This window comes from Salvelinus alpinus, chromosome 3 (assembly GCF_045679555.1).
Source record: "Salvelinus alpinus chromosome 3, SLU_Salpinus.1, whole genome shotgun sequence".
Taxonomy (NCBI): Eukaryota; Metazoa; Chordata; class Actinopteri; order Salmoniformes; family Salmonidae; genus Salvelinus; species Salvelinus alpinus.
This window is the reverse complement of record NC_092088.1, coordinates 40,190,457-40,212,129: the sequence shown is the minus strand read 5'-3', so window position 1 is coordinate 40,212,129 and position 21,673 is coordinate 40,190,457. Positions and strand designations below refer to the sequence as shown.

Below are 21,673 nucleotides of genomic sequence, written 5' to 3'. Positions count from 1 at the left end.
TCAACCCAAAGAGTACAACATTCTTGAATGAGGATCCTCTGTTTGCCGTCGCTCAGACCTTTGAGTCAGATTGAGGACCTCAAACATGAGGTTCATCAAACCAAGCGGCTTCTTGATTGGAGAAAGAAAAGTGGAAAAGGACAGACCGTCTACTCTCCTTGACTTTGTTGTGTTTCTAGAACCTTATAAAGGAGGTCTTCCATGAGCTATTTCGACTTTGTAAGATTTCTGTTGTTACACCAGTCAGCAGTGCTTCTTGCGAGAGAAACTTCTCAGCTTTAAAACTGATTAAAACCCACCTTAGAACAACAATGGTTGATGACAGGTTAAGTCACCTCGGAATTCTCAGTGTTGAGTCGAGGAGGGCACGCTCCCTCAACATGGATGAGGTTGTGAAACATTTTGCCAGTTCTCACCAGAACCGCAGAATTATGCTGTTTTAAATCTACCTAGGATAATTTGGCACCTAACCTGCACTGTGTACTAGCTAGTACACTGACATTCTAAAATGATAAATCCAACGGGTAACATGTCACACAGATTTAATTTGGTCTTGATTAGGCCAATTCAAACTTTTCTTTGCTATTAGTTAACACACACACATATAAGTTTTTAAAATAATTGGTGTCAATCAATATTACAAAGTCCATTTTTGCTTGATACCTGGTATGTCAAATTGTCAATTTACTTTTTTTGTAAATAAACTATGCAATTCATGTAACACACAAATGCGATCTTATCTCCTTAATGCTTGAGCGATATTTTCTGATTTTTTTTTGGATGGTCAACACTAAAAGACCCAGATTATATATTCATGAAAACAGAGTGACCCAAGTCTCTCCAGTATGTGAGAGTGAGTGAGAGAGAAATTGAGCTGCAGTGCCAAGGTAGAGACACTGACTATAACTAGTACGTTAAAGAATTCTAGTGAAGTGACCCTTTTGGACCACACCATCTGCCACATTGAAGAACTCTGGGTTAAGCGAATTATCACTTCTACCTCTAATCAGCCATCATAGGATTCATTCATGCTCCTCAGATGCCAGGTTAGGGTTAACACACCAATTTTCTGTCATGGTCTATGGACCCCCTGAAGTAGCCATGACCACCCCCTGGCCATCCCATGTATAAAACTCTAGTTTCAGTCAAGTTCTTCCACACCGATCTCCACAAACCATTTCTGTATGGACCTCACTTTGTGCACAGGGGCATTGTCGAGTTGAAACAGGAAAGGGCCTTCCCCAAACAGTTGCCACAAAGTTGGAAGCACAGAATGTCATTGTATGCTGTAGCGTTAATATTTCCCGTCACTGGGACTAAGGGGCCTAGACCGAACCATGAAAAACAGCCCTTGGCCATTATTCCTCCTCCACCAAACTTTACAGGTGGCACTATGCATTTGGGCAGGTAGCGTTCTCCTGGCATCCACCAAACTCAGTTTTGTCTGTCGGATTGCATTTCCACTGCTCCAGAGTCCAATGGTGGCGAGCTTTACACCACTCCAGCCGACACTTGGCATCGCACATGGTATTCTTAGGCTTGTGTGCAGCTGTATGGGCACGGAAACCCATTTAACACAAGCCCCAATTAAGGTGACACCAACCTCCTGTGGTGTGTGCTAATTAGATTGCGATGTTTACGGAATCAGTTATTTTGAGTAAGCATTTTAACTTAAAAGGAGCCCATGCATATGGTGTAAGATTGCTTGCAATGTATTCGCCATCTGTAGGTGGGGGGGGGGGGGGGGGGGGGGTTGTGTTTTTGGACAGCTCAGAGACAAAGCTGAGTGGCGAGTGCTTGTCTACTGGTGGTTCATTATTTTCCCCGGCCTGGTTCATCACCTCCCCGCCCCTCTCCCCAACACCCAAGCCCTTCTCACCAACGCACCGTCCAGGCGCACCCTTGCTCTCTGCCCTGCAACTTCAACCTCCGCCCCATCTCCTAGACCCAGCTCCAGTGGCTGAAAGAGGAAGACAGTTGAGAATCCTTTGGTGTGACTGTAATTATGGTAGTCTTGTGATGTGTAAAGTGTGAATAAGAAAAACAGCAAAATCCAACAGCAAAAGCAAGTGTGTAGCTCACATGACATATAAACAGTCATCAACCAGAGGAAGAGAACATATGTGCGCACATGCTTTCCAAACCACACTCCAACATTTACTGTAGTGTGCCACACGTGATAGCAACATCCTGAAAAGACACTCGTCCAGCTGGTGTGAGAAAGTAGACCTCGAGGTTGTTGCATATGTCTAGGGCAACCAGAGTTGCTATAGACGTCTGACATGTTTCTTGGGTCCAGGAAGATGGTGTCCCCTTGTACCACCTGTCTCCACTGTCCTGGACGCAGGTCGCAAAATTGAGATGGTTTGGGATGAGTCGGACTGAAGATTGAAAGAAAAGCAGCCAACAAGTGCTTGGCATATTTGAGAACTCCTTTAAGACTGTTGGAAAAGCATTCCAAGTGAAGCTGGTTGAGAGAATGCCAAGAGTGTGCAAAACTGTCATCAAGGCAAAGGGTTGCTATTTGAAATATATACACTGCTCAAAAAAATAAAGGGAACACTTAAACAACACAATGTAACTCCAAGTCAATCACACTTCTGTGAAATCAAACTGTCCACTTAGGAAGCAACACTGATTGACAATAAATTTCACATGCTGTTGTGCAAATGGAATAGACAAAAGGTGGAAATTATAGGCAATTAGCAAGACACCCCCAATAAAGGAGTGATTCTGCAGGTGGTGACCACAGACCATTTCTCAGTTCCTATGCTTCCTGGCTGATGTTTTGGTCACTTTTGAATGCTGGCGGTGCTCTCACTCTAGTGGTAGCATGAGACGGAGTCTACAACCCACACAAGTGGCTCAGGTAGTGCAGCTCATCCAGGATGGCACATCAATGCGAGCTGTGGCAAGAAGGTTTGCTGTGTCTGTCAGCGTAGTGTCCAGAGCATGGAGGCGCTACCAGGAGACAGGCCAGTACATCAGGAGACGTGGAGGAGGCCGTAGGAGGGCAACAACCCAGCAGCAGGACCGCTACCTCCGCCTTTGAGCAGGAGGGGCACTGCCAGAGCCCTGCAAAATGACCTCCAGCAGGCCACAAATGTGCATGTGTCTGCTCAACCGGTCAGAAACAGACTCCATGAGGGTGGTATGAGGGCCCGACGTCCACAGGTGGGGGTTGTGCTTACAGCCCAACACCGTGCAGGACGTTTGGCATTTGCCAGAGAACACCAATATCGGCAAATTCGCCTTTGGCGCCCTGTGCTCTTCACAGATGAGAGCAGGTTCACACTGAGCACATGAGCACATGTAACAGACGTGACAGAGTCTGGAGACGCCGTGGAGAACGTTCTGCTGCCTGCACCATCCTCCAGCATGACCGGTTTGGCGGTGGGTCAGTCATGGTGTGGGGTGGCATTTCTTTGTGGGGCCGCACAGCCCTCCAAGTGCTCGCCAGAGGTAGCCTGACTGCCATTAGGTACCGAGATGAGATCCTCAGAGCCCTTGTGAGACCATATGCTGACACATGCACATTTGTGGCCTGCTGGAGGTCATTTTGCAGGGCTCTGGTAGTGCTCCTCCTTGCACAAAGGCGGAGGTAGCGGTCCTGCTGCTGGGTTGTTGCCCTCCTACGGCCTCCTCCACGTCTCCTGATGTACTGGCCTGTCTCCTGGTAGCGCCTCCATGCTCTGGACACTACGCTGACAGACACAGCAAACCTTCTTGCCACAGCTCGCATTGATGTGCCATCCTGGATGAGCTGCACTACCTGAGCCACTTGTGTGGGTTGTAGACTCCGTCTCATGCTACCACTAGAGTGAGAGCACCGCCAGCATTCAAAAGTGACCAAAACATCAGCCAGGAAGCATAGGAACTGAGAAGTGGTCTGTGGTCACCACCTGCAGAATCACTCCTTTATTGGGGGTGTCTTGCTAATTGCCTATAATTTCCACCTTTTGTCTATTCCATTTGCACAACAGCATGTGAAATTTATTGTCAATCAGTGTTGCTTCCTAAGTGGACAGTTTGATTTCACAGAAGTGTGATTGACTTGGAGTTACATTGTGTTGTTTAAGTGTTCCCTTTATTTTTTTGAGCAGTGTATATATAAGTCTAACTTTTTTGGTTACTACATGATTCCATATGTGTTATTTCATAGTTTTGATGTCTTCACTATTATTCTACGATGTTGAAAATAATAAAAATAAAGAAAAACCCTTGATTGAGAAGGTGTTCTAAATCTTTTGACTGGTAATGTATACAAAACAATATTGATCCACGGGCATACAAAAGGGAGCTTGCTGCCAGTTGCTCATCCCCGGTGTAGACAAATTTTAATGCGGCTTTATTTTGGAAAGGTAAAATACACAGTTCTGTTTTGATGAAAGAAAGTCTTCATTAAGATCCAAAGCTTCAGCCAGATGATACAAAACTGCAATCCAGTCCTGTATAACTTAAAAAGGCAGTGTCCATTGCCATTGACCATTTATAACACACAAGGTATTGTAATATATAACTACTATGAGAGGATTGTTAGTAGCTCCCTGAAACTCTAGCAGGTCAGAGAAGACAAGGCTTCGCCACATGGACAATCACTCAGGATGGAGGGTCGACGGGGCCGTAGGGGGAAGGCTCAGATCATTATCTTCATACTTCACTGATTTACCACGAATGGTTCATTGTTGAATCATTGTTGTCACGTTTATTTGTTTGCTTTCCTTTTTTCTATAGTAGCCAAGGACAGGGTAGGCAGAGGGAATGGTAAGTGGGGTGAATAGCTGGAGGGTGACTGATTCAGATGCTGAATTCCAAATCGGATGGGCTAGGGTCTATTTGGAATTCAGTTATTACCAACAGTATGTTACTATGATCTGGCCTACAACACACGAGGGACAGCCTAAAGCCCACTGTGTCAGGATGTCACATTAACACATGGTTGGCCAAATGCAGTCTACAGAGACTTGGGTAATGCACAAGCGAGCAATGCCAAAATAGGTCATTGGAGAAAATACTCCTACCAAATAACCAGCAATGCAGAGAGGGGGATATTGAGAGTGAAGGCATCTCTGGTGTACTAAAATTAAATCTCAGGGTTTGAGTGTTTTCCATGTTACTGTATTCCATGTTACTGTATTCCATTTCATTAGATCTAAAGTATGGTAATTTCCACGTAAAAGGACCCATGAGCACCAACATGTGAAGTTAATAGGAGCATGTCAAATTGGGTATCAAATGAAAGCTAAGAGTTCATATTTTCCAGAAATTAAGGCATATATATACATTTTTCAACCATTTTCCATCCCAAAAAAAAGGAATAAGCAAAGGCTTTGATTTCTTGTCAAACAGATGGAAAAAGGATCTTAGAAAATATCTGTATTTTTAAAGGTGTTAAAAATACATAAACACAATAATGTTAAAGACCCCTGCCAACTAATATCAACACTTAAATGTAGTTTATGATAATTTTCTGCCTTCTAAGGTCTTAATAAACCTTGCGCCTTCAAATTCTGTTATCAAAAACCCATGTACATGATATATACAAAAGTATGTGGACACAGCTTCAAATTAGTGGATTTGGCTATTTCAGCCTCACCTGTTCCTGAAAGGTGTATAAAATCGCGCACACAGCCATGCAATCTCCAAAGACAAACATTGGCAGTAGAATGGCTTTACCGAAGGGCTCCGTGACTTTCAATGTGGCATCGTCAAAGGATGCCATCTTTCCAACAAGTTAGCCGAGTGCTGAAGCTCATAGCGCGTCAAAATAGTCTGTCCTCGGTTGCAACACTCACAGTTCCAACTGCCTCTGGAAGCAACGTCAGCATAATAACTGTTCGTTGGGAGCTTCATTAAAACAACTTAAGGATCTGACCCTTTTCCCCCCAATTTTTGCCTAAAATGACATACCTAAATCTAACTGCCTGTAGCAGAACATGCATATTCTTGATACCATTTGAAAGGAAACACTTTGAAGTTTGGAAATGTGAAATGAATGTAGGAGAATATAAATTAGATCTGGTAAAAAATAATACAAAGGAAAAAAAAATGTTTGTGTACCATCTTTGAAATGCAAGAGAAAGGCCATCATGTATTATTACAGCCCAGGTGCAATTTCGATGTGGGCCACTAGATGACAGCAGTGTATGTGCAACGTTTTAGACTGATCTAATGAATCATTGCATATCTGTTCAAAATGTTGTATCAAGACTGCCCAAATATGCATAATTGGTTTATTAATACATTTAAGTTCATAATTGTGCTCTCCACAAACAATAGCACGGTATTATTTCACTGTAATAGCTACTGTAAATTGGACAGTGCAGTGAAATTAACAAGAATTTAAGCTTTCTGTCCATATCTGATATGTCTATGTCCTGTGATTTTTTTTTGTACTTACAACCTCATGCTAATCACATTAGCTCAAACGTCCTGTGGGGGGGGGGGGGGGGGGGCGATCCTGTAGAGGTTTAACTCTTTCCCTAACCCAACCTTAACCCTAAACCTAACCTCTTTCCCGAAACCTAACTTTAACCTCTAACCAGGGGTGAAAGTAGAATTCTTCTGGGTATGGTACCTTCTATGTGTGCACACGCTTGCATGAAAACATTTTATGGGCCTAATCATAGAATTACATATAGAATTCCTATTAATTTACATAGGATCTCTATAGGTGTAGTAGTAAAGATTTGTCATTTAAGTTAAAATATATTACCTTTCAATCTGACTTGTGCTGCATGAACACAGTCAACAACAAGCTATAGGATATGAATGAATAAATGTTGTTGTTTTCTCTAACCTATATTTCTGGAATTTGTCTTTCAGCAAACCTGCCTCTCCTCCACCCGTACATGATCCAGTAAAAAAAAAAAAAAAAAAAATGGAAGAGGCTCTAGAGTCCAGACAATCCTATCCAGCAATCAGGGCCGTGTATGTTAACACAAATATTTGCATCAACATGCCCACACGATGAGACTGAGCATTTCAATGACAAAAGCAGGCTCAGTGAACGTCAACATGAACATGAAATAAAGTGTTTAGACATACAGTGATGATTTAAAAAATACAATTGAAAACACTGCATGGGGCTTTACATTCCAGGATGTCATACTCATTTCGTCTTTTCATTTAGTAGAATTCGCTGCACACTATTGAGGAAGAGAATCGTCAGAGAGAGTATCGAAACCCAGAGACCCAACATTACGAGACTTCCCGAGAATGCCTATGAATCAGACTCCGCATACCAGACCAGGGAGTGGGGTATAAAAAGTCAATGAGAGAAGTAAACAAATTAGTAGTTACATTTTCCCTAAATCTAAAGGCACAACCTAGATTCGAGCCAATGTTTTAAGTAGCTGAACATGTTACTTACTCCAACCTTGTGACAGTCATTTAAAACAACTTCATATCGAAGGACAGCCTTTGATTTGACGGCCGACACATGCTCAGTTCGGCACGAGACGACGGTAAGACCTGATGCGTTTTGTTTCTGCGCATGACATCGCTTACAAGTGTGATCATGGATTTCTATTGGAGAAGCAGGTTTCTACATACAGTTGAAGTCGGAAGTTTACATACACCTTAGCCAAATACATTTAAACTCAGTTTCACAGTTCCTGACATTTAATCCTAGTAAAAATTCACTGTTTTACTTCAGTTAGGATCACCACGATGATGACATCTATTTTGTGAAGTACACCAGTCCCTCCTGCAGCAAAGCACCCCCACAGCATGATGCTGGCACCCCCATGCTTCACGGTTGGGATGGTGTTCCTCGGCTTGCAAGCATCCCCCTTTTTCCTCAAAACATAACGATTGTCATTATGGCCAAACAGTTCTATTTTAGTTTCATCAGACCAGAGGACATTTCTCCAAAAAGTACAATCTTTGTCCCCATTTGCAGTTGCAAACCGTAGTCTGGCTTTTTTATGGCGGTTTTGGAGCAGTGCCTTCTTCCTTGCTGAGCGGCCTTTCAAGTTATGTTGATATAGGACTCGTTTTACTGTGGATATAGATAGTTTTGTACCTGTTTCCTCCAGCATCTACACAAGGTCCTTTGCTGTTGTTCTGGGATTGATTTGCACTTTTCACACCAAAGTATGTTCATCTCTAGGAGACAGAACGCATCTCCTTTCTGAGTGGTATGACGGCTGCGTGGTCCCATGGTGTTTATACTTGCATACTATTGTTTGTACAGATGAACGTGGGACCTTCAGGCGTTTGGAAATTGCTCCCAAGGATAAACCAGACTTGTGGAGGCCTACAATTTTTTTTCTGAGGTCTTGGCTGATTTCTTTTGATTTTCCCATGATGTCAAGCAAAGAGGCACTGAGTTTGAAGGTAGACCTTGAAATACATCCACAGGTATCAGTTAGAATCTTCTGATAGTCTAAAACCATGACATAATTTTCTGGAATTTTCCAAGCTGTTTAAAAGGCACAGTCAACTTAGTGTATGTAAACTTCTGATCCACTGGAATTGTGATAGTGAATTATAAGTGAAATAATCTGTCTAAACAATTGTTGGAAACATTTTAGTAAGTAGTAGGCAAAAAAGATTTCGGACGTTCGTCAACTCACAAAATAATTCCAGCATCCAAATAATGCACTGTGAACCTGCCATTTGATTAATGTAAAGATATATCTGTTACGAACGGTGGCGACACGTAATTATTTTGTTGTTGCCTGTTTTGCATGTTATTTTGGCATTAATTCCAGTCACATATCAGTTTGCAAACAATGTAAAAACAGTGTTCCGTCACTCATGGGGACACTATGTCACCGCATAATCTACAGGGAGAGCTAGGCAGTTCAAGCTCCCTTGGGTGCTGCCATAGATTTACATTAGAAGTGCCCATCCAAGAAGGTTCAAGGTCATTGACCACAGATAAATGATGTCCAATCACGTTATATCTACCGTAGCTTTGATTGTACTGATCATGTCAACATACTTTCAAAATCTTAGCTATCAAGCTAGACAATCTACTGGCAAATCCTTTTCAATCCTTGTCATATGAAGAGAAATTATAGATAAAACAGTATCGGTGCTCATCGGCGATTGGACATTAACATTACACAACAAGTTGGAAATCGCAAATTCAACAATGAGTAGTATGGAAGGAATCAGTGGCTAACTGCAAGCGTTGCAAAGCAATCACTATTTTGCTTCCCCTGCCTGCTATTCGGTGGAAAGGGTGTGAAGTCTGGGGTTAAGGATTTAAAACATCTGTCTGAAAAGGTCTCTTTTCCAAGCTTAAAAAGGATAAACATTCGCTCTCACACAGTCACCCTGGGCCAGAAAAGGTTGAATATACTGGCCATGCTGTCAATCCAGCATGATTTCTGCCGTGTTCAATACAACTGGAAACTGGGTAATCTCAGACTTCAGTGAGTTAAAGACAACTGGGAACTCTGTGGGGGGGAAAAAACTAGCTCCAAATGGGGAAATACGTTTTGAACGGTCATCCAACTCGAATTTCCAAATTAGGAACTCGGACCTCTTTCTATAGCTCCGACCTGAAGATCACTGACGTCATGATTCAACCTTGTTTTTTCCCAAGTTCCCAGTTGTCTTGAAAGCACCATAAATCCAGAGAATTCCAGATTCTGATAACCAAATAGTATATTTTTTTGCCCATTTTTCACCCCAATTTTTGTGGTATCCAATTGGTAGTTGCAGTCTTGTCCCATCGCTGCAACTCCCGTACGGACTCGGGAGAGGCGAAGGTCGAGAGCCGTCCGTCCTCCGAAACACTATCCAGCCACAATGCCCGCTTAACCCGGAAGCGTGTTGCACCATTGTGTCAGAGGAAACACCCTACACCTGGCGACCGTGTCAGTGTGCGTTGCGCCAGGCCAATCACAGGAGTGCACGATGGGACAAGAACATCCCTGCTGGCCAAACCCTCCCCTAACCCTTGAGGACGCTGTGCCAATTGTGCACCGCCCCATGAGTCTTAGGCAGGCTCGAACCAGGATCTCTAGTTGCACAGCTAGCACTGCAGTCACTTAGACCACTGCACCACTCGGGAGGCCCCCTGATGACAAAATTTGCACACAAGGACTGCCGCACCACATTCCTGTTCAATTGAGCACAGCACAACAAGGTGAGTCCAAGAATGTCTAGTATGCTGCTGCATAAATTATGTAATATGCCAGGGAGATATGTATACTGTAGCTAAGAAAGTAATACTATGTGTATGTTGTGTAGTAAGCTGTTATTAGGGTAAGACACATGGGCTACTAAGTTGGTCCCTTTCCCCCTCATAACTTAGCCTACTGTTCTGACTTGGTGGTGCACATGTAGCCTATAGCCTGTTATATAGAAATGTCATCATTGAATATTGTAAAAGCTCTCTTTGTCTGCTTATATGCCCCCTTTATTTATCCTATGGTCCTGACTTGGTGTACAGGGAGAATACCGTAAGAAGGCCCATGTTCTGAATTCTGCCATTGTATATTTCAAAGGTGCTGAACTAACAGTTATATTGACTAAGTCCATCTTAGCTCGCTCATTAATGTCTTAAATCGAAATTACGGATTGCCTCTTATCCGCTCATCGTTCCCTTATGCCATAGTTTGTACATCAATTGTTATAGGCCTATTGCTTATATACTACTGTAGGTATCTCAGTATCTTATTCATCATTTGACACAATCTTGGAATGATTTTATTGTTGGGAGGAGGAGATACTATATAATGTTATTTAATGTTGTTTTGTAAATATGATTGCCAGAGACATTTGAATGGGAAGAGACTATTTGTTGTCGACAAAAAGTTAATAGACCCATGTAATTCCGGTTAATATAGCGAGGGTTGTTTGTTTGCGCAATGTGCTGTCTGGCAGCATCATTAAATAGTACCCGCAATACACTCGTCTCAACGTCAACAGTGAAGAGGCGACTCCGGGATGCTGGCCTTCTATGCAGAGTTGAAAAGAAAAATACATATTTCAGACTGGCCAATAAGAAGAAAATATTAAGATGGTCAAAAGAACACAGACACTAGACAGAGGAACTCTGCCTAGAAGGCCAGCATCCCGGAGTCGCTGCTTCACTGTTGACGTTGAGACTGATGTTTTGCATTTAATCAAGCTGCCAGTTGAGGACTTGTGAGGCTTCTTTATCAAACTAGACAATCTATGTACTTGTCCTCTTGCTCAGTTGTGCACCGGGGCCTCCCACTCCTCTTTCTATTCTGTTTAGAGCCAGTTTGCGCTGTTCTGTGAAGGGAGTAGTACATAGCGTTGTACGAGATCTTCAGTTTCTTGGCAATTTCTCGCATGGAATAGCCTTCATTTCTCAGAACAAGAATAGACTGACGAGTTTCAGAAGAAAGTTTTGTTTCTGGCCATTTCGAGCCTGTAATCGAACCCACAAATGCTGATGCTCCAGATACTCAACTAGTCTAAAGGAGGACAGATTTATTGCTTCTTTAAATCAGGACAACAGTTTTCAGCTGTGCTAACATAATTGCAGAAGGGTTTTCTAATGATCAATTAGCCTTTTAAAATAATAAACTTGGATTAGCTAACACAACATGCCGTTAGAACACAGGAGTGATGGTTGCTGATAATGGGCCTCTATGATTATGTAGATATTCCATAAAAAAAATCTGCCATTTCCAGCTACAACATTAACAATGTCTACACTGTATTTCTGATCAACTTGATGTTATTTTAAGAGACAACATTTTTTGCTTTCCTTTCAAAAACAAGGACATTTTTAAGTGACCCCAAACTTTTGAACAGTAGTGTATATAAAAGTGAACCCTCATGATTGTATTTTCCTAATAAATACTTCAAATGGTGGGCTAACCGAGTCTCTCTCTCATATTTTGGTGTTCGTTATTATTGATATAGAACGCGGTTATTATCGACTTACTGTAAACAAATCCACAAGAAGTCAGCATTGGTAAGGAATCCCTCCATGGTGCTGAAAGGAAAGCTCTGCTACTGGGACAGCTTTATATAGGCCCTAACAGTTTGGGGGCAACGTGTGTCACAGTTATAGTCAAATCAAATTATATTTGTCACATGCGCCAAATACAACAGGTGCTTACCTACAAGCACTTAACACTTATTTTTCTTAACTGCATTGTTGGTTAAGAAAAAAATGAAGTAAAAACTAAACAAATAGTTAAAGAGCAGAAGTAAAATAACAATAGTCAGGCTATATACAGCTGGTACCGGAACATAGTCAATGTGCGGGGGCACCAGTTAGTTGAGGTCATTTGCACATGTAGGTAGAGTTATTAAAGTGACTATGCATAGATAATTAACAGAGAGTAGCAGAGGTGTAAAAGAGGGGTGGGGGGGGGAAATGCAAATAGTCTGGGTAGCCATTTGATTAGCTGTTCAGGAGACTTATGCCTAGAAGCTGTAAAGAAGACTTTTGGACCTAGACTTGGCACTCCGGTAGCAGAGAGAACTAGCAGAGAGAACAGTCTGACTAGGGTGGCTGGAGTCTTTTTGGGCCTTCCTTTGATACTGCCTGATATAGAGGTCCTGGATAGCAGGACGCTTGGCCCCAGTGATTTACTGGGCCGTAAGCACTACCCTCTGTAGTGCCTTGCGGTCGGGAGGCCGAGCAGTTGCCATACCAGGCAGTGATGCAACCAGTCAGGATGCTCTCGATGGTGCAGCTGTAGAACCTTTTGAGGATCTGAGGACCCATGCAAAATCTTTTTAGTCTCCTGAGGGGGAAAAGGCTTTGTCAAGCCCTCTTCACGACTGTCTTGGTAAGTTTGTATCATGATAGTTTGTTGTTGAAGTTCCTTGGTGTCCACATCAAGCTCTCAACCTGCTCCACTACAGCCCCGTCGATGAGAATGGGGGTGTGCTTAGTCCTCCTTTTCCTGTAGTCCACAATCATCTCCTTTGTCTTGATCACGTTGAGGGAGAGGTTGAAGTCTTGACACCACATGACCAGGTCTCTGACCTCCTCCCTACATGGTGTCTCATCGCTGTTGGTGATCACACTGTTGTGTCAGCGGCAAACTTGATGGTGTTGGAGTCGTGCCTGGCCATGCAGTCATGAGTGAACAGGGAGTACAGGAGGGTACAGAGCATGCACCCCTCAGCGTGGCGGATGTGTGGCGGATGTGTGGCGTGGCGGATGTGTTGGTACCTGCCCTTACCACCTGGGGTGGCCCATCAGGAAGTCCAGGATCCAGTTGCAGAGAGAGAAACAGTACGTACAAAATAAGTTACAAATAACGTGAAAAAACACAATAGCACAATTGGTTACGGGACTGTAAAACGGCAGCCATCCCCTCCGGCACTATTATAAGTGTAGTTAATGTATTGTTTAGTGTTGTGTAGTGGCTTCGGTGGCATGCATCCAAAACATTTTGGTGAGTTTGCCACACCAAGTTTTATATGCTAAAATTGCCAATGGTTTAAGAAACACCAAAAAGTCTAATGACATACAGCGAGTGTAGCCTGTGTCTACGCACGTCGGTCTCAGCCCCTCATCTCTGGTAAAAAATGTCAGTGTTCTCGTCGATCCACACATAATTTTGGAGCGTATACCACCCGTTTTCAAGTCCATTCTCTCATTTTTCATGCAACTGACATGCAGTAATGACAAATAGTGTAATAGCATAACGTTTTCTTGGCATTTTGTTTAATATATTGTGTTGGCTCATGTTTGAACCAGTATGACGTACCCCCACTATTTATTTTGTCAGTATGCCGTACCGGACCAGCTTACTTTCACAGACCGGCTTACACTGCCACTAACCCTAAACCCTAGCTTAGCTAATGATAGCCACCTAGCTAACGTTAGCTACAAAAAAATGGAATTCGTAACATATCATACATTATTGCAAATGTTTCACATATTTTATGATTTGGAATTCGTAACACGCACTACATGGCTGCACATAAGCCTAAGATTACCATGCGCAATGCCAAGTGTCGGCTGGAGTGGTGTAAAGCTCGCCGCCATTGGACTCTGGAGCAATGGAAACGGGTTCTCTGGAGTGATGAATCACGCTCCACAATCTGGCTGGACGAATCTGGGTTTGGCAGATGTCAGGAGAACGCTACCTGCCCGAATGCATAGTGCCAACTGTAAAGTTTGGTGGATGAGGAATAATGGTCTGGTGCTGTTTTTCATAGTCCGGGCTAGGCCACTTAGTTCCAGTGACGGGAAATAACACTACAGCATACAATGACATTCTAGACAATTCTGTGCTTCCAACTTTGTGGCAACAGTTTAGGGAAGGCCCTTTCCTGTTTCAGCATGACAATGCCCCCCTGCACAAAGCGAGGACCAAACAGAAATGGTTTGTTGAGATCGGTGTGGAAGAACTTGACTGGCCTGCACAGAGCCCTGACTTCCACCCCATCTAACACCTTAGATTTGAAACTGAATTGAAACGAAGATTGTGAGACAGGTCTAATCGCCCAACATCAGTGCCCGAGCTCACTAATGCTCGTGGCTGAATGGAAACAAGTCCCCGCAGCAATGTTCCAACATTTAGTGGTTCCTGTTATAGGAGCAAAGGGGGTGAGGGGACCAACTCCATATTAATGCCCATGATTTTTGTAATGAGATTTTCGACGAGCAGTTGTCCCCATACTTTTGGCCATGTAATGTATAACACGAATTTCAGGACAATAAATACATATCAAACGAAGCATAACTATATCAAACAATGGAGGGATATGAATGCAATTTTAATATGTTACGTTGACCCCTGAGCCCAGGTTGCAATTGAGAACCCAAGAGGCCCCCCTCTAGGGGAATGATAATTACTACTGCCCCAGAAAAACTGCTGATAGATTTCTGTGATTCAAGCCTCAAATCGCTGACACAGACATGACTATTTACCACTTAATGCCCCATTATCGATGTAAGTGAAAAATCAGCGGCAGTGCATAATCAGATCTGGGGTCTTCAAAGTTGAACTCCATTGTTTTTTAAGACGCAAATGAAAAAAGGCCTCAGTTTACGTCAACGTGTATTAAATCATTTCTATGGAGCCAATATACACTGTCTATGATTAAAGTGACACTGTATCATAGGCAATGTGCACTCCAGAACGGCTGGGATTAAATAAATAGAGAATTAGGCATGGATATTAAATTGTTGATGTGCATAAATGATGTAGAGCTTTCCTATTAATATAATTAATATGTTAATATGGAATATTAAGTGTACAAACATGTTATTATCTTTGAACATGATAGAAGATAACATTTATCTGGTTTCAATAGAACGTTAGATTGGTAATGGATCAAAAGTCATTCGAATTGTCCAACGAGGAACAATGGTAGATTACCAGAATATGACTTTACATATTTTACAAAAAACTCGGTCATACATTGAGCTGGAACTTCTCCCGGCTGACCCAAAAACCAGAAAGAACACTATTTCAGAATGCAATCACAGAGCAATAAACCTGCGTCGCAAATGAAGAGAAAGAGAGAGATATTCGACTAGAATGTACGGAGAAGTAGACTACGTCCTGGGAGACAAAAATCTGGTTACCTTGCATGAGGTCGGTGATAGTTATGGAATCTCCGGGAGGCATCGGTCTGGCTTTAGTTCAGTCGCAGATGAACCAAAGGATCGCACTTTTAAGCCCAGCAGTCGAATCTAGAAGATATAACTGTCTGTCACCCTTTCACTCTCATTGAAGCGCACCCGGAGCATCAGCCACTCTCATCACTAATTGATTTGAAGCCAGACATGGTGCAAACATAGCCCTGATTTTTTTTTCTTCTAAGAGCTTGGTTTGACTACATCCCCTCTGCTTAGCAGCCACAAACACACCACTCTATCGGAACGTGCTAAGATTTGTGCCTAGCGCTGCCTTGAGTAGCACAGTGGAAGGAGGAGTCTTGTCAGGTGACCAGGTAAATCGCTGTTGTAGCCTACCAATTCAAAGTTGCTATCTTTCAGAGGAGGCTGGTATGGTGAGCTATAGGAGGACGGGCTCATTGTAATGGCTGGAATGTAATAATGGAATGGAGTCAAACATGTCGTTTCCATATGTTTGATACACTCCATTAACTCCATTCCAGCCATTACAATGAGCCCGTCCTCCTATAGCTCCTTCCACCAGCCACTCCTCTATCTTCATATATGTAAACCATTTAGTCTACTATTAGGAGCTCTGAATGTGAACTCATATATTATTGTATGCTACTTAATAATGGGAATCTACAGATTTTAGGCTACATTTTTCACTCTAGCCAAAGCGTAGCCCAAAGTGTACTCTTAATAAGGAGCCTAATGTTTACCGTTACTCTTTAAAGTCCAAGGACCTTATACAGTATGTTATTTTCAGAGGTAGACTGGCGCTGGCAGCCAAAACAGCCAAATACTCCATCTAAACGTGAATCGATTCTCGATTGCGACATGGTTATAGAAATATAAAGCCCTTTACTTTCATATAACATCTATACTGAACAAAAATATAAGTACAACATGTAACCATTTCAAAGATTTGACTGAGTTACAGTTCATATAAGGAAATCAGTCAATTGAAATTAATTCATTAGGCCCAAATCTATGGATTTCACATGAATGAGAATACAGATATGCTTCTGTTGGTCACAGATACCTTTAAAAAAAGGTAGGGGTGTGGATCAGAAAACCAGTCAGTATCTGGTGTGACCACAATTTGCCTCATGAAGCACGACACATCTCCTTCACATAGAGTTGATCAGGCTGTTGATTGTGGCCTGTGGAATGTTGTCCCACTCCTCTTCAATGGTTGTGCGAAGTTGCTGGATATTGGCGGGAACTGGAACACACTGTCGTACACGTCCATCCAGAGCATACCAAACATGCTCAATGGGTGACATGCCCGGTGAGCACGCAGGCCATGGAAGAACTGGGACATTTTCAGCTTCCAGACATTGTGTACAAATCCTTGCGACATGTGCATTATCATGCTGCAACATGAGGTGATGGCGGCGAATTAATGGCACGACAATCACATCTTAATACCTCTTTGCATTCAAATTGCCATCGATAAAATGCAACTGTGTTTGTTGTCCATAGTTTATGCCCGCCCATACCAAAACCCCACTGCCACCATGGGACGCTCTGTTCACAACGTTAACATCAGCAAACCGCTTGCCTATATGATGCCATACACGTGGTATGCGGTTGTGAGGCAGGTTGGACGTTACTGCCAAATTCTCTAAAACGACATTGGAGGCGTGTCATTGCTCTGGTGGACATTCCTGTAGTCAATATGCGAATTACACTCTCCATCAAAACTTTTGACATCTGTGGTATTGTGCTGTGTGACAAAACTGCACATTTTAGAGTGGCCTTTTATTGTCCCCAATGTTTTAATGTTGTTTAATCAGCTTCTTGATATGCCACACCTGTCAGGTGGATGGATTATCTTGGCAAAGGAGAAATGCTCATTAACAGGGATGTAAACCAATTTGAGAGAAATAGGCTTTTTGTGCGTATGGAACATTTCTGGGATCGTTTATTTTAGCTCATGAAACATGAGACCAACACTTTACATGTTGCCTTTCTATTTTTGTTCAGTGTAAATCATTAAACAAATGCAAAATACGCACTTACTGTACATCGTTTTAACCGGCTTTATCACAGTTGCAGCAGACAGTATTTTTCAGTGACAACACGTTTCTGGCTGTCTACTTCCGTTACACATAGGGGTTCAGATAGCTAATTAGCACAGGTGGTCCCTCTGTTTTCCATCCGTCTCCCGTAAACATGTGCTGTAACATGAAGATATGGCCGTGTGGGAACTCTAAACCTAACCCTATGAAGGTGTGTATCAATTGAACGTTTTGTAAATTGTTTTAATTGTTTCTCGCTGATACGAAAGATAAGGTCCTTATGCTTCTAAAACCTTACCGCAAGTGATGCATGTTAATGTTCCGACCAAGCGTCAGGGCTCTTGAATAAGTCCCCCGTACAGAAGACGCCTTCTTCCAATGACTCTTATGTGTAACGTAAGGGAACTGACAGTCATGATCAAGGGCTAGCCAAAGCCATGATATAAGTCATTGGCATCCCAATTTAATTAAGTGAATATGCATATTGGATATTTTACAGTATACATTGCAGGCTAGTAGGCCTATGCCCGGAGCTTCATTGATCGAATTGCATCTCTGATAAACATATTTTACACTATGGGAAAGATGTATGTAAGGTGTTAGTCATTTCAACTCTAATGTGATGCGTCTGTTTCATTCAGAGTAGCCTATGATTATTGTGGCTTTCTTTTAAGTCACATAGTGCCGTCTATTAAAACATCCGGCAGTGACAGATGTTTTGGTCTGTCTTCCATTCATCTCAGGTGTGTGTTGTTAGAGTCAAGTGTTTGTGCAAAATGTGATTCTGTGAAAAATGTTGAATGAGTCATCAAGCATACATTTAAGTGCTGAGATGGTAAGGGATGATTTATCCCTTCTCAGTTGACAGCGAAAGCGTCTCCTTTGAAAACATCTGTAAGCTATTTCAAGAGAGGGAGTCAAACACGCCTGGACTCTATCGCCTGCTGTTACGCTGTCCTTTCCTCAAGTGTCACAGCGACTTCCAGCTTGACGACACATTCACCACAGACACGGCCTACTACATTCACATTCAATATAGGCCTACTAACTTGAACCTAGTAAAAAAATATGTGTGTCACAATACTTGGCTAGCCCTGCAGCCTCCTCTGAGAGACAAAGAGAGGGCAAACAGGGGTCACATCTACTTTCACTATAGGCCTACTAACTTGAACCTACTAAAACATGTGTCATAATACTTGGCTAGCCCTGCTGCCTCTTCTGAGAGTCAAAGAGAGGGCAAACAGGGGGCACATCTATATTTCAGCAGCTCTGCGCCGACGGAAGGAGAGAGGCAGGAACAAAAAAATATCCACGTAAGTATTTGATTTGTTAAAATTGCATGATGTTTGTAAAGCTAAAGACAGGAGCGCCAGACAGACTTCTCTCAGCTCTGACACTGGTTGATAGTGAGAGCTGTAAAGCTATGTGCAGACTATGATAAAGACATCAAGTGAAATGTTATTTTGAGCAGTGTTGATTTGCACAGACATCTCTCTGGGTCCAGGGGATTTATTCAGCTGAAAATATGGCTTCTAAAAAGGTTCCAAAAGGGTTATTTGGCAGTACCCATAGGATAACTATTTTTTAGTTCCAAATAGAACCCTTTTTTGTTCCAGGTAGAACCATTTTGAGTTCCATGTAGAACCCTCTGTAGAAAGGGTTGTACATGGAATCCAAAAGGGTTCTAGCTGGAACCAAAAGGGTTCTAGCTGCAACCAAAAATGTTTCTTCAAAGGGTTCTCCTATGGGGACAGCCAAAGAACCCTTTAAGGTTCTAGATAGCACCTTTTTTTCTAAGTGTATGATTTAAAGAGGTGACACTTTGAAAAATATTTCTTGCAATCTTTCATTCCTGCTCAGTCCCATAGTGACATATTTCTAAGTGACCATCAAAGGAATAATATTGATTTCCAAATATGTCAGCTTTGAGTGATTACCAAAATTCCATCAATAATATATTGATATTAATAATGATATATTATTTTGAGGAATCACTTGTAGTCATGGAATTTATCAAAGTTGGCTCTAGTCTAATCATCGTGTTATCTGATTGGATGAGGTTGTAAGTGTCTCTGTTGTGTGCTGGTGCTTCTGTCATCTCCTTCCCAGCCAGAGTTTCAGAATACTTGTAGGAATACATCCGCTTGTATTAATACGGTTCCATTAAAATACGGTATGAAAAGGTAAAGATGTCCTTACGGCTGAAGGAACCTCTTCAGGTCAGTGTTTAGGCTTTTAGGTGGACTCTGATTTCCTGAACAGTTATTTTGGTTGTGACATGGCTGCGTAACGCTACTGACACCATGGCAAACGTTACATTGTCACACATTCGTAAATGTCAACAAGTGGGTATATGGTGATGAGGATTATCAGTTTCATAGCGATGGCTGTGAATTAATCTGGGTCCATTGACAGTCTGCAGACACACTACAACAACTTGACCACTGACCCCTGTCATGACTGGCCTGTTCGGGTCAGGTTACTGTGGATCATCTCTTACTCCCACCAGAGAGGGAGAGGTATAGAGGTTTGATGGGGGGGGGGGGGTTATGACACCTCACGCCCATTGTAAATCTTAAGGCAGCCTGACAAAATCCTTTGTCCTCTCAGTGTGGAGGATTGGAATGTTTGTGTGGGCCTATGGAGAATCTACTTCAGAACAGTAACATGCAATAAATGGACTTTGGGACAATATATTTCATCAGCCAAAATGGTGGTAATAACGATAAATGGAATATGAAAATGAATGTCGTTTCTGTTATGTTATTAAAAGTTAAATGACGACGTTATAACGAAAACATTGTAACTTGAAAAGTTTTCATAATATTTACCTGATGTTTACATACTGTTCATTGTGTGGAAAATGTCCAGATCAAAGAGAATATTTTTGTAAAAGTGAACTGTGAATTTAGTTTTCTAAACTGGATCAGAGAAATCTTGACACCTTGCCTCGTAACTAGATACGCCCGAGAGAACTTGCCATGAAGACGGAAACGCCCATTTCTAACCTGGGTTATAAAACATGTGAGTTAAGAATTTACAATTCAGACTAGATGACACACGCTGCAGCCAGGGTCTACAACTGGTCACAACCCAAAATAAATTAATAACACTGATTACTATTGGCTAAGCAGTCTAAATGGTAACCCATTAATTGGTAGGCTATAGCCATGATCTATTTGTTTAAGTAACAAACTGACAAGTGAACAAGACAACATGATGATTGCTATGATCTGCACCATTCTTTTTAAATGCTCCCTAACCAATACGCTATAAAGTGGGTGGGAAGAATTTAAAATGGCCCTTATGTAAAAAAAGACTGGGATGTGATACAGCTTAAGGACACAGAAATTGTAAACAAACAGTACTTTTTTCCCCGTTGCTCTCTCTCCCTTCCTTCTTTTAAAAAATGTAATTTACTTTTGCCCGAATTAAGGCATGAAAAATTTATGGGAAATTTATATATGAATAGAAAAATATGTGTTATCAATGTGGGCAACATGATATCATCACGTGTTTATTATCATTTTCTTTTTTATTCTCCCATAGAAAGTACAATGAATAATGTTAATAAATTGGTTGAATGAATGTTGAAGAAACATGGGAAATTGAATATAAAAGATAGAGACAAACAAGTAGGCAATGTGCACGAATACCACAATTATGCACCTTTCAATCATTATTTCCAGCTATTTGTTGGACAACTATATAGAAATTAATTCATTAACTGAATCCCAAGGTGGAATGTACAAGAAAAGTAGCTAGGCCAAATTAACATGCTGCCGGGAATAGGTCACGTGACTCGTGATTGTGCACTCCTAACTCTGCTCCGTTGTCAGCCACAACAAGCGAAAACGAAATCCTCAAATTGTTGACAAATTCTTTGTTTTATTGAAAGCGTACTGCTGAATTAGCTAAAACTAAAAGATTATATCATTATTTTATGTGGCCAACTGCAACAGCGGAGATGGGTAACAACTGTGCATTTGCGCTCTCGTGGGGCAAACTCTATGACGTATATACACTTATTTGGAGCTTGACTTCGAAAGACTTATCACTGGTAGCCTAAAGTTAGTTCTGAAAAGTGTAAATCCAAAGAGATGGCAGCAAGAGCAAG

At 42.0% G+C, this 21,673-nt stretch overlaps 1 protein-coding gene across 1 annotated transcript in view; it reads right to left on the bottom strand.

Annotated features, from left to right (window-relative positions):
- Positions 1-15,827, bottom strand: part of LOC139570701 (heparan sulfate glucosamine 3-O-sulfotransferase 1-like) — an 83,943-nt gene extending 68,116 nt beyond the window's left edge. The window contains exon 1 of the mRNA XM_071392824.1: positions 15,497-15,827. The gene's annotated coding sequence lies outside the window, so the exon portion shown is untranslated. The remainder of the gene's footprint in view (positions 1-15,496) is intronic.
- Between the last annotated feature and the right edge of the window lie 5,846 nt (positions 15,828-21,673).